Raw genomic sequence first — 12136 nt, forward strand, 5'->3', positions numbered from 1 at the left:
GGAACCAGTCTGTTGTTCCATGTCCAGTTCTAACTGTTGCTTCTTGACCTGCATATAGGTTTCTCAGGAAGCAGGTCAGGTGGTCTGATATTCCCATCTCTTTCAGAATTTTCCACAGTTGATTGTGATCCACACAGTCAAAGGCTTTGGCATAGTCAATAAAGCAGAAATAGATGTTTTTCTGGAACTCTCTTGCTTTTCCAATGATCCAGCAGATGTTGTCAATTTGATCTCTGGTTCCTCTGCCTTTTCTAAAACCAGCTTGAACATCTGGAAGTTCACAGTTCATGTATTGCTAAAGCCTGAACCAAGATAATCACAATGGTGTGATCATTCATCTAGAGCCAGAGGTCATGTGGGCCTTAGAAAGCATCACTACAAACAAAGGTAGTGGAGGTGATGGAATTCCAGTTGAGCTATTTCAAATCCTGAAAGATGATGCTATGAAAGTGCTGCACTCAATATGCCAGCAAATTTGGAAAACTCAGCAGTGGCCACAAGACCAGAAAAGGTCAGTTTTCATTCCAATCCCAAAGAAAGGCAATGCCAAAGAATGCTCAAACTACCACACAATTGCACTCATCTCACACGCTAGTAAAGTACTGTACATAAAGTACACAAAATCACAGCCACTTGTAGAGGACGCATGCATGAGACAAGGTACACTAGACATATGAACTAACTTGCATGATTGGACATGAGAACACAAGCTTGCATCTTTGAAAGTTGACAACTTGAAGGTTCATATATGGGACTTACTGTAGTGAGAGGCTTCAAAAAAATCTGAACAGGAAATATTTTTTGAGTACCTACTATGTCCAGAAACCATTTTAGGAGCAAAGGAGACATCAAGGAATCAGACCAAGTCCCTGATTTCATGGGCTTTATAGTCTAGTGTAGGAGAGAGAGAATTAACAAAGAAGTTAATTTATAATGTAATGTTCAATGTTGGCAAGTGCTTTTATAAAAATAAAACAGTTTAAGGAAACAGTGAAGGGGGGAAAGAGTAGGCAGATCTTTTAGATGAAGTGATCCAGGAAGGCCCTTCAGGCATCTTTGTGGAGATTTAAGAGTTTGGTTTGGGACATGCTACGTTGAGATGCCACTGGAATACATAGATATCAGGTAGAGACATCCAGAAGGTAGAAATAAAGACATAAATTTTTGGAATCATTTTCATAGGAATGAATATTATAGTCAGGGCAATAAATGAGATAACTAAGATGACAGTGTAGAGGGAGGGTAGGAGGAACCAAGGACAATCTTCATGAGTCAATATTAACATTTTTTTCCCTCCTCGCTGGACATTCCCAGTTTTATTCCTGAGTTTCTTCTCCGCTTCTAGCCCTCCTAACATTGGAGTTTATCAGCCCCTAGTCCTTGAATTTCTTCTCTTCTTACTCTCCACTCCATTAGAGATCTCAGCCATCTGAACCCTTCTCCTAAGCTCTAGACTCTTCAATTCAACTGCCCCTCTCCAGTCCGTTTGGGTAGCAAGCTAGTTTTCTGGAATTGAATTTGAGAACATAGATATAAACAGAGCAGAAAAGCAGGAAATTTCAGCAGGTCCTAAATTTCAGTATCTTGTTTTCATAGGAGTTGGGGAATCCTGGCCCAATTTTTTTTGATGGTGTATCTTTTTATATTAAAAATAGACATTTATATATGGACACACAAAAAAACCAGGAGAATATAAGAACAACAAAATTAAACAGTGATGAGGTTGGCCCAAATTTTTAACAAGAGGTTTTTCTCTAGGTTTCTTTCAGAGATATTCTATTCTTATTGGCACAAATATTATGCACTTTATCTATAGTCTATGTTTTGCAACTGCTCTAGAGCAAAAACCATAATACCGATTGAAAATGAAGTAACTGAAATGGGTGAGATGATCTTATTATCTCCTTTTTTCATTTTATTTGCAGTGCTTCCATTAACAAAGATGAGCTTTACAGAGGCAGGTGTAAGCTGAAATAATTTCTAATCCAGGCTCTAGACACCTTTTGTTCTGAAATATATGCATATTTTCAAGTTCTTAATGAACTGTTTCCAAGCAATCTGAAATATCTCACATAATTAAAAGTCCTTCAAAATCACTTTAACTTATGGTTAGTTTCATGAATCTTATATATTTAGGCTAAAAGGCCAAATTACATTATTATTATGTTACCATTGTGTTTTGTACACAGATGCAATAAAGGCTCAGACAGTAAGGAATCTGCCTACAATGCAAGAGACCTGGGTACAATCCCTGGGTCAGGAAGATATCCTGGAGAAGAGAATGGCTACCCACTCCTGTATTCTTGCCTGGGAAATCTCATGGACAGAGGAGCCTGGTGGGCTATTGTCCATGGGGGTCACAAAGAGCTGGACGTGACTGAGGGACTAACACATGACATGATCCAGTGAGGGCAGGTACCACTTTCTATGAAAATTGTTTGCTTGTCTTAAGAAAAAGACCAAAGTTTTTTTTTTTTTTCAATTTGTATCTTTGGTGCCAGAAAAGTGTGTATTGATCATGCCTCTGTGTAACAAATTACCCCCAGACTTGGTGGATTGAAACATCAACATTTATTGTCTCCCGGTTTCTGTGGATCAGAGATCAGGGCGTGGCTTGGCTGGGTCCTCTGAATCAGGGTCTCTTGAAGCTGGGGTGAAGATGTCACCCTGGGCTGCAGTAACACAAGGCTAGGTTAGAACATGCTTCCGAGCTCACTCACCCAGTTCACAGCATTCAGTTCCTTGTCTTATGAGCCTCTCAACAGATCAGCTCACAGTTCAGCCACTTACTTCAGCAGATAGAGTCAGCAAGTGAGATGAGACCAGAGGGAAAGAGAGACAGACAGACAGACAGAGAATGAGAATAAGACAAAAGTCATGGTCTCCTGTAACCCATTCTTGCAGGTGATATTCCATGACTTTTTCTGCATTCTTTTTGTCAGAAGCAAGTCAGTAAGCCTAGCCCATATTCAACATTTATATTTAAGGGAAATTGTACATGCATAGTTCCAGGAGGCAGAGAAAATATACATGCATAGTACCAGGAGGCAGAGATGGTTGAGAAACACTTTAGGAGCTGTGTACCACATGATGCTTGTATATTTTTTGAATGAATGGATAGATTCGATACATGAGGTTATACAGTCTGATGTCAAGCCTTACGAAAGAGCAAACTATATGATACCCTTGATAAAGCCAGTCCATCTGATTGAGCACTTCCGGGTCAAAGCACATTTCCATGAAAGTCCATTCTTAGAAGGCTCTAATTGTTAGTTAGATGTTTCTCCAGCTTTGTTGAGTCAGTGGGACATGGAGTGGGCATTTCCTTAAAATGTTTATTTGTGTCGGGCTAGAATCTGCCAGTCTGGTTGTGGGAGGTAAATATTTCCATACAGCTGTCACTGACTCACTCAATAAGATTCAGGCTTATAAAAATAGTGGACATATAAAAGTTTCCTTAATTAAACCAAAAAAGGACTGTTATCAGCCCAAGAAAAAAAAAATCCCCTTTTAGAGTCAATGAAATGGCCCAACAGAGACACAAGAAAGACTTCAGACTAGTAAATGAGTGAGTAACAATATCAGATATCACAGGACCTGTGTAGTTATCTATCTCAGTGCATCCAGAGTGGACTCACAGTGCAGGAACCGTGCTCCTGGCTGTTCCAGCCACTGTGCCCAAACCAGCCCTTGAGGTAAGAGCCACTGGCAACCGGAAATATTCCTATAAAAGTCTGAAGCACGATTCGCAGAATATTCCAGTTGTCTTCCCTCAGGATTTGTGACTGTTGATTGTGCACAATTTCCAAAACAAAACCAGGGCTAGCCCCACCAGCATGAGATTAGGTGATCACCACTGGAAGCCATCGGAGGCTGAGGATTCATGGCCCTGCTCAAACGTCTTCCAAACCCCCTTGCCCTCATTGGTCCCAGCTTCCTATGCCACCAAGAAACCAAAGCAGAATCTGAGTAGGACGTATCCCTTTAAATGTATCTCATCCAGGAGGAGACACACAACAACTCATAAAGTTCAATATATCAGATTCCAAGCTGGTAAGTTGGCAAGCAGAGATCCTGAGAGTAAATTTTAGGGCAAAGCAGTTGGAACACACTGGGATGTCTGGCCAAGTGCCTGCAAATGGGAGAGAGAAGCCCCCACCACAGCTCTGCCAGCCTCGCCTACTGTTTTATACCAACTGTATCCAGCATGTGATCTCTGACCCATTTCACAATTCCACTGAAGCTTATTGCTACCATCTTACAGATGAGAAAGCAAGGTTCAGGGGATGAAGGGGCAGGAGGAGGTATAGCCAGGATTTGAGAGCAACATTGTCTAGTCTTATTGCTGTAACATAAGTACTATTAGGGGTCTGTGGGCTGAGGAGTGTCCCCTAATATTATATCCATCCAGAACCTCAAAAAATATGATCTTATTTAGAAATATGGTCTTTGCAGATGTAATCAGTTACCTTAAGATAAGATCATGCTAAACTAGCCTGGGCCCTAAAGCCAATGGCTGGTGTCTTCATAAGAGGAAGGAGAGGGAGAGTCAGATGTACAGGCACGTGAGCTCGGGAAAGAAGGCCACGTGAAGATGGAGGCAGAGGCTGGAGTAATGCAGCTGCCAACCAAGGATCTCCAAGGAATGCCAGAGCCACTGGGAGCTGGGAAGAGGAAAGGAACAATGCTTCCCTAGAGACTTCAGAGGGGACATGGCCCTGCCCACACTTTATTTAGGACTTCTGGCCTTCAGAATTGTGAGAGAATAACTTTCTGTTGTTAGAAGCCACTCAGTTTGTGGCACTTTGAAATGGCAGCCCTAGGAAGCTAATAAGATTCCCTAAAATGGACATAAGCCCAAATGTTCTAAACCATTGTTGCCAGGACTTACAATTACAACATTACAGCCTAGGACCACAGATAAATACTTCCTAAGCAGGTCGCACAGAGTCGGACACGACTGAAGTGACTTAGCAGCAAGCAGGACCCTCCCACTGCAATCATTTCCTTTCCTGTTTCCCCTTTACACGCTTCTTTTGGATCCAGTTTTGTTTTTTTTTTTTAAATCAGGGCTCACATTTTTACCTACCTCAAGGATGGGCCAGTGAGAAATTCAGTACTGGACCACAATGCCTACCTGATCTCCCTCTCTTTCCAGCATCCTTTATCTCTTTTCACCTGATAAGGTAAATCCTACTTAAGATGCCCCGTGCTGGGTGTTGTATATCCCAGCCACTCAGATACTCTTGGCTAGTGAGACCCATGTTTCCAGTTCATAGTGGCATGAAGATAACTTGTGGGATTTTATTCAAAGGGAACATTTTCCCCTCTTATCTATGGAATATTTCCTAAAGAGCATTCATATCACCAAGTCTGTGGACATCACCTCAGAGAACCAGATTCTTCCAAAAATTCCGCTGGGCTGCCTTCTCCCATAAAGCTTAAAAACAAAAAAAAAGGCAGTCTGGCTATTGTCCTTGGTAAATCTTGTTCCAGCAAGTTCTGCATCCACTTAACTTTATGAATTTGGGTTCTGTGGTTTGGATTCCATCCTTGTTCCCCTCACCGCCCTCTTCCCGATTGAAATCCAGGATTTCAGACAAAGTTGGGGGCTGGGGAAGCCAAAAAGAACATCAGATTTACTGTCTCTTGCTGCCCCCTGCTGGGAAAATCATTGCTTGTATATTTTCCTTTTTCTTTCTCTTTCTTAACTAAGGAAATATGGGCGGGTTCCCGGGGGTGGATGGGTGAGGGAGAAGCAAAATGTCTTAGAGGGCGATAGAGGGCCAGACAATTTCCATTACTTGAGAGTCTTACTTTACTTATTTTTCTTTTAATGAAGAAATGGAATTTGTAATATTTAAAACATGTTTTTATTTATCTGATTAGCATTTTTAAACACACACAAATACAAAATAGTGTAATAGTGCTTCCATAAGAGTGCTTTCAGATTAGATTGTGAAAGTGTTGATTGAAGGACTTCCCTGGTGGTCCAGTGGCTAAGAATCCTCCTCCCAATGCAGGAGGTGCAGGTTCAATCCCTGATCAGGAAACTAAGTTCCCACATGCCAGGGCTAGGGGAGGCGGCAACTAAGCCCATGCTCCACAACTGAGCCTGTGCACCAAGAACAGAGTCCTTGTGCCATAAAGAAAGATCCCGAGAGCTCCAACCAAGACCTGATGCAGCCAAAGAGAAAAAAACTGTTTGAAAGTACACTGCTGGCAGTTTGGCCTAGGGATGGAACGTCGGAGTAGTTTTCTTCATTAATCCATCTTGGTCCTTTGACCACATCTAGCACCACTTTGGGATGATGGTGAGATTTTCTGCATGCTGAGGTGAAGCTCATGGCCTCCCACCCTCCCCGGGACAGTATCAAGGAGAGTGGCACTCAGAGGGCCTTCAGTGAGGGGCGGTGGGGGATGCAAGGGTAGGCACAAGCTGGGGACTACACAGTCCCTGGTCAGTGCCCAACACCCCCACCACCACGTGAAAGACTGCAAGACCCTCTTCCCTAGGACGCCGTTGTTATTAGAAAAGCTGAGGGTAGGAAGGCCTCTTAGGTGCCTCTGTTCACAGCTTCTCCGGGCTGGCCCAGGACTGAATGCCATCCTGAGAGCTTGGGGCCACACCCTGATGTCAGAACTGGAGGTAAGAGCAGAGGGAAGCCCACAGAGGCAGCCACAGCACCTCCAGGGCTCCCTGCCCGAAAGGAGAAAGCCAGGGCCTGCCTCTGCTTCCTGATAAACAGCGGTTTCTGCTCAAGATTCAGATCACTGAGCTCATTTGAAGAGCCATCAGGAGTAAGTTCCCCATGCTGTGTATACCAAGGCTCCGCTGCTTCTGGGTCTGCCCCGCCCACCTCCCTTCTCCATCACGTTCACATTTACTAGGTGCCCCAGCAAAATTCATTAGCACCATTGTTTCTTTTTTTCACTGTAAAACCAGTTCACATTGACTTTGTCATCTAAATTAGTTTATCTAAAATGCTGAGACAGTGAATCAGACACAGATTTAAGTTGATTTGAAGGAACTAACGGAAATGACCAGGCACGTCCCTCCTCTCACCTGAGTCTGTATACGCTCGAACCCACCTACTTGTTTGTCCTGACATCTCTTGTGTTCCACTAGGCACCCCATAACCAATATCTCCAACATGGAAACGTCCTCTAGGTCTGCTTCTATCTCATACTCCTCCCTAGCTGTGAGTCATTGAGAGTAAAGGTTTAAAAACTTTGGTTGCAGTTTGACATTGCTGCAACATGGCCATGGAATGGACTGATCTCTTAGAGTGGAGTAGAACACTCAGGTATTGACAAGCTCAAGTGGTGGGTCTCACGTGGTGTGTGAGTACACAAATCATGGCCATTAGAACAACGTATTGGTTTAGGCCGAACTGGAAGAAATTCCAGCCCTTCACCACAGATAGTTTGAGAAGCATGGGAGAAACATCCTCCCCCCCCGCTGCCCCCACCTCTCACCTGAAGGGAGGTTACTATGGCCTCTGTGTATGTGGAGCCTTACTTGATTTGTTTCCTGCATTGAAATGTGAGTTCCAGGAGAACATGGCTCTTGCTGTCTTGTTTCCCACAGCACCCAATGCCAGAGTGATGATGAGTACATAGCAATGAATCACTTGACAAATACTTGTTAATGTTCCCTCTGCCCATGATCAGGAACAACCCAAACCCAGCACACTTTCCTATGTTGCAGTCAGAACAATCTTCCTAAAACTTAAATATGATCAAGACCCTTCCCTATTTAAGGCCCTTCAATGACTCCTTGGGCTTCCCTGGTCACTCAGATAGTAAAGAATCTGTCTGCAATGTGGGCGACCATGGGTTCGATCCCTTGGTTGGGAAGATCCCCTAGAGAAGGGAATGGCAATCCATTCCAGTATTCTTGCCTGGTGATGCCTTAGCTGTCAATGTCGAGTCAAAATCTCTTAAGGAACCTAATAAAGGCCTTGACCTGCATTCCAGCCATGCTGAACTTCTGAATCTTGCTAAAGGGCCAAACTTTCCAGCTTCCAGGCCTCATCTAGCTCGTCCCTCTGCCTGGGATTCTCTTTGCCCTCCTCAGCCAGTGAAAACTCCTTCAGCTCTCAGTTCAGCTGCGACTCCCACTAAGACCCCAGGATGACACTGATCCTATCCAACTGCCATTATTTTCCTGTACATCCACTTGAAGATGGTCTGTGCCTGTATTGGTCACCATTATTTCACTCAAAAATAAGACAGTACTTGTTCCATAATTGAGAAGCAATAAACACGATGGTGTCTGTAGAACAGAGTTGAGCAGGACCCCAGAGATTTTAATTAAGGGGTGGGATGGGGATGAAAGTCACCTCTCACTGACTGGTCAGGTGTGGCAAATAGGTTCAGATTCAGATATCTGCCAGTTGTAGACTGTGTTTATATAACTTCTGTGCCTCAGTTCCCACCTGTAACATGGGCTCATGATTGTGCCTGAACAAAGTGGATGGGATCTCTTATCCCAGAGCCTGACAATGAATGCTTCATTTGCATTAATGAAGTGCTTAATGTTGGTTGTGGTTGTCAACCATTACATCCCAGGCCCCTGGCTTTCTCTCTCTTCATTTCTAAGCTGCTGCAACCTCCTCTAAGGGCTTCACTGCGCAAGATGTGATATAAACACCTCTTCTTTTGCTGCTAGTCTGGAAACAGGTCCTTCCTAGAAAGGTGTTTTCAAAATAGCTAATATAAGCATAACAGGGAGGCCTGATGTGCTGCGATTCATGGGGTCGCAAAGAGTTGAATATGACTGAGCGACTGAACTGAACTGAACAAAGAGAATAGACATCTTAGAACATTCTCAAACTGATTACTCACTTTCTTACATGATTTCCTGAAATCCAGTTCCTTTATTTTATTTTAAATGTTAGGAAGGGGGCTTTGTAGTCAAAATTGATTCAAATTCTCCTCTCTTTCAGGCTTTCTTAAAGTCTCCTCTTTTAGGATTGAACATCAAGATAAACTCTATGGGGAAGTCCTTCTCTGTGCTTGCAAGTCTCAAAAGGGTGGTTGTGTTGGAAGCACTCCCAGTGCCCACTGCCACATGATGATGCTAAAAACAATAATAAAATAAATAGCCATAAAATCATTGATTAATGGCACTTGTTACTACAGGAAGAACTTCACTATTCTCATGTCACCGCTGGCAGAAGCTGGCTTTGAGAGCAAGTCCAATCTTCTGTTGCAGAGAAGGTCACAGGATAAAACATTCCTCATCTAGGACTGCAGGATTTCATGGCAAGCAATGCAGTGTCTCAGGCAGGTCTCTCCTGGTCAACCACCAATTTTGTCCTCTCCCTTAGATCCAGGAGTGTTGCTAGGGACAGGCGACATTCTCCTCATGGAGCTGGTTGTGTGCACATGAGAATCTATGCATGTGTGCAGACATGTGCATTTATGTGCAGACGTGCATTTATGTGCATGCATGCATGTGTGTATTTGTTAGAGTTCATGTCTCTGTGTTCTACACGCTAACCACCCCCTTTATTTTGTTTTTAGTTCAACCTTTCCAAATTAGGTAAACAAAGTCTGGTTGAATAAATACAACGAAATAGATATTTTACACTTAAAAAAAAATGGGTTCACTCAAAACTTGGGCAGTAAGAATGCTGTTGGTTTAGAATCATACTGACTCTGGGATATGGAAAATTCTCTCTGTGAAGAAATTTGAATCCTGGTGTATTAACTGAAAGAATACAAGTTTTCTTTCTTTTTTTTTTTTTTTTGGCCACACCACATGGCATGTGGGATCTTAGTTCCCCAACCAGGGATGGAAGCCATGCCCCCTGCAGTAAAAGCGTGGAGTCTTAACCACTAGACCACCAGGGAAGTCCCAATAAACGTATTCTTAAGCAGTGACCTGAAAGGGTAAGCTTTAAAAATGCCTACATGACAGCCTGAGAGTGACTTGGTCTCAATCTTGAATGCACACCAGAACCATGAAGAGAGCTTATTAAAACACAGATTGCTGCTGTGAGGTGGCAATCAGTCCCTAGAGTTGCTGACTCAGCAGGCCTGGGGTGCCGCTCGAGAATTGGCATTTCTCACAGGCTCTCAGGTGCTGCTGGTCTGGGGCACACACTTTACCACCGATTAGACCACTGGTTCTGAGACTTGGCTACATAAAAATTAATGACGCCTTCACCCTGCCCCCAGTGACTCATTTAATTTGTATGGAGAATGACCTAGGCATAAGAGAGTCTTAAAAGCTCCCAGGTGATTGTAATGTAAAAAGTTGAGAACCATTGATATGGGGGGGAAAAAACTCACTTTTTGATGGCCATTCAGGCGATTCCCTGGTGGCTCAGATGATAAAGTTTTATTTTGCCTGCAGTGTAGGAGACCAGGTACGATGGCTCCCTGGGTCAGGGAGATCCCCTGGAGGAGGGAAGGGCTACCCACTCCAGTATTGTTGCCTGGAGAATTCCATGGTCAGAGGAGCCTGGCGGGCTACAGTCCACGGGGTTGCAAAGAGTCGGACATGCTGAGCGACTGACACCTTCACTTCACTTCATTCTGACTGAATCTAACACAACATTGTAAGTCAACTGTACTCCAATATAAAATAAAACTTTAAAAAAATGTATAAGATTTTTGAAAACTGAGGGTGTGGGAATGCCCACGTGTGAAGCAGTATGCCATCCCCTTCAGATGAACATTGTCCTGGACAGTTACAAGGGGGCAGGCGGAGAGTGCGCTGTGCTTAAAGTCTCCAAGTGCTTAACTTGTTAGCAATAACTCTGGTCAGCAGTGATTCTCAGGCTCCTGGAAGGCTGAAAAAATTCCCTAGTATTCTGCACTTGTATCTCTTAGGGTTCTTAGTTTAATGCAAAGAAGTTTGCTGCCAACTAGGTAAGAAGAGTTTGTAAGAAGATACTGGATGATTTGAGGCTAAACTTCTGGAAGTCATGGACAAAATCAAGCTCAGTATGGCCTGATGAAGAAACTGAAATGGTTGCCCCCTGCCCCAGACCCTTGAAAAACGACTGTAGCCACTACCCCCCCCAAGAACTGGACACTGTAAACTTGTGGCTCCTGTGGAAGCCAGACACCCCTGTACCACCCTCATCAGTAGACACGGTCCCCCAAAGTATATGTCTCACTTGGTGAGCCTGATTAGAAGAGCTTCTTCACATGCTCTGTTCTGGAAACCAGAGGATGCAGGTTCTTACTGGACCTGGCCATAGATGTCTAGAAATTCCTCCAAGTATCTTCCATAGACAGGGAAGATGATAGACAACGTGTGTTTATTATTGTTCAGACTCATGGCTCCTGCATTTTTCTTTTCTGGTCTTCCATGACCTTCACCAGAGGTGTCCTCCACCCTACAGTTCAGTTCAGTTCAGTTCAGTCACTCAGTTGTCTCCAACTCTTTGCAACTCCATGAACCACAGCACGCCAGGCCTCCCTGTCTATCACCAACTTTTGGAGTTTATGCAAACTCATGTCCACTGAGTTGGTGATGCTATCTAACTATCTCATCCTCTGTAGTCCCCTTCTCCTCCTGCCTTTGATCTTTCCCAACATCAGGGTCTTCTCCAATGAGCCAGCTGTTCGCATCAGGTGGCCAAAATATTGGAGTTTCAGCTTCACCATCAGTCCTTCCAATGAACACTCAGGACTGATCTCCTTTAGGATGGACTGACTGGATCTCCTTGCAGTCCAAGGGACTCTCAAGAGTCTTCTCCAACACCACAGTTCAAAAGCATCAATTCTTCAGCACTCAGCTTTCTTCACAGTCCAACTCTCACATGCATACATGACTAGTGGAAAAACCATAGCCTTGAGTAGACGGACCTTTGTTGACAAAGTAATGTCTCTGCTTTTTAATATGCTGTCTAGGTTGGTCATAACTTTCCTTCCAAGGAGTAAGCGTCTTTTAATTTCATGGGTGCAATCACCATCTGCAGTGATTTTGGACCCCCAAAAAGTAAAGTCAGCCACTGTTTCCCCATCTATTCTCCATGAAGTGATGGGACTGGATGCCATGATCTTCGTTTTCTGAATGTTGAGCTTTAAGCCAACTTTTTCACTCTCCTCTTTCACTTTCATCAAGAGGCTTTTTAGTTCTTCTTCACTTTCTGCCATAAGGGTGGTGTCTGTC

The sequence above is a fragment of the Bison bison genome, unplaced genomic scaffold (assembly GCF_000754665.1).
Source record: "Bison bison bison isolate TAMUID 2011002044 unplaced genomic scaffold, Bison_UMD1.0 scf7180017864458, whole genome shotgun sequence".
Classification (NCBI taxonomy): Eukaryota; Metazoa; Chordata; class Mammalia; order Artiodactyla; family Bovidae; genus Bison; species Bison bison.